Below are 2,500 nucleotides of genomic sequence, written 5' to 3' on the forward strand. Positions count from 1 at the left end.
AGCGTGCGCGCTTGGGAGCCTGGCCGCAGAATTTTTCGAAACTTGCAATGCCATGCGCGCGCACAGCTTGCGCGCAGCATGCCGGCAGCGTGCGCGCAGCATGCCGGCAGCGTGTGCGCAGCGTGCGCGCTTGGGAGCCTGTCGACAGAATTTTTCGAAACTTGCCATGCCATGCGCGCGCACAGCTTGCGCGCAGCGTGTGCACAGCATGCCGGCAGCGTGCGCACAGCATGCCGGCAGCGTGTGCGCAGCGTGCGCGCTTGGCAGCCTGTCGACAGAATTTTTCGAAACTTGCCATGCCATGCGCGCGCACAGCTTGCGCGCAGCGTGTGCACAGCATGCCGGCAGCGTGCGCACAACATGTCGGCAGCGTGCGCGCTCGGGAGCCTGTCGACAGAATTTTTCGAAACTTGCCATGCCATGCGCGCGCACAGCTTGCGCGCAGCGTGCTGATTCTGTCGACAGCGAGGCTAGCGAAACTTCTCCTGCCATGGCGTGCGCGCAGCGTGCTGACTCTGTCGACAGTGAGGCTAGCGAAATTTGTCTTGCCATGGCGTGCGCGCAGCTTGCGCATTCGGTCGACAGTGAGGCTAGCGAAACTTGTCCTGCCGTGGCCTGCGCGCAGCCTGCGCGCAGCATGCGCGCAGCATGTGCGCAGCATGCCGGCAGCCTAGTTCCAGATTTTTTCAAATGTCGACAGAATTTTTCAAACCTTGTCAAACCCCATTTTTATTGAAATTTCCTCGCACAATAAGCTCCCCATAAGTAGTCTATGATTTTTAGTACCTTCTCCAAGTTACAAAACTAAAAAATTCCTCCCGGATTTCTTTTAATGATTTTTTCAATTTTACGACTTCTAAAAATAATAAAAAATACTTCCCGACTTCAAATATTTATGAAACTTTTTCCCATCAGAGATTGCATGTTTCTTAGTATCCCTGCAAAAAATCACGTCCAAATACCTTGTATTGAATTATTTAGAGCCCATTATGACTCCTCGCGCATAGGTGATGTCTCTTCCTGTCAAAGGGCTAAATGCATAAAATGCTATATAGGGGGGTGTGTGTTGCCTGCATATGCATGGCAGCCCATGCCCTCCTAGCTGCAGCCCCCTTCCCCCACGCCACACCCATGTCATGTTGCCTCGATATGTTGCCTCGATATGTTGCCTCGGTATTATGGGTTTGGTGTCGGGGTCGGGGGGCTGCCACCCATGGCGGTGGTGGCCGGAATCCGGCCGCCGCCACCACGCCGCCGCCATGGGTGAGGGGGAAAAAAAAAGGCGTGGAAAGTTGCGAAATGGGGTTGTCTAGGCTTTTTTTTGGCATGGAAGAGCATGGAGTGCTAGGAACTCCTTCTCAAATGCGCGGGCATGTCGACCACAACCTCATTTCGCAACAACAACCACCCGTGTGGGGTGGCGGTGGGTGGATAGTCGCGGATTGGGGCTTGCCAAGCCAATGTTTTCAAAAAAATTCATCAAAATTAAAAACAAATGTTTTGTTGCCTTCGGATTTGTGGGCGAGCGGTGAGTCGGAGCGGAGCCGGTAAAGTTTAACCTCGGTGTGCACGGTTGTTTTTAGAAACTCAATCCAATGCCGGGGACGTTGAAAGTGACGCTCTTATGAGTTGCAAACCCGCAAGATTTAAAGAACCTTTTCAAAAAAATTTCAAACCAACAAGATTTAAAAACAGAAATTTTCATCAAAATGAAAAACAAATGTTTTGTTGCCTTCGGACTAGTGGGCGAGCGGCGAGTCGGAGCGGAGCCGGTAAAGTTTAACCTCGGTGTGCACGGTTGTTTTTAGAAACTCAATCCAATACCGGGGACGTTGAAAGTGATGCTCTTATGAGTTGCAAACCCACTAGATTTAAAGAACCTTTTCAAAACAATTTCAAACCAACAAGATTTAAACCAACAAAATTAAAAACAAATGTTTCGTTGCAAACAAATTGTGGGCGAGCGGCGAGTCGGAGTGGAGCCGGTAAAGTTTAACCTCGGTGTGCACGGTTGTTTTTAGAAACTCAATCCAATACCGGGGACGTTGAAAGTGACGCTCTTATGAGTTGCAAACCCACAAGATTTTAAAAACTTTTTGAAAATGTTTCTTCTAAATGACACATTTTGATCCTTGGCAAGTGCTCAATCTGTAACTATCCAATCACCGCCACACCACACCGGTCGGGAGTGTGTGAATGGTGTGCTTCCCGGGTTTGGCATAGACAATCTTTCGCATCGACAATCTTTTGCATGCGAGGGAATGTCTATGCCAACCCCGGGAAGCACACCATTCACCCACTAGTTGTGGGCGACGATGGGTTGGCTTCAAGTGAACTTTTGCTTGGGGTTGTCTTCGGTATGCTTTTGTGTTGGGAGTACGGCCACCAAACCTTCTCAATGCACGGGTATGTCGAGGATGGCTTTTGGTGGGGTTGATGAAGAAGCTACCCAATTCTCGGCCACACGAACACATGGTGACGATGCGTTGGCTTCAAGTGA

This window comes from Prunus avium, unplaced genomic scaffold (genome assembly GCF_965620075.1).
Source record: "Prunus avium unplaced genomic scaffold, drPruAviu1.hap1.1 HAP1_SCAFFOLD_66, whole genome shotgun sequence".
NCBI classification, from domain to species: Eukaryota; Viridiplantae; Streptophyta; class Magnoliopsida; order Rosales; family Rosaceae; genus Prunus; species Prunus avium.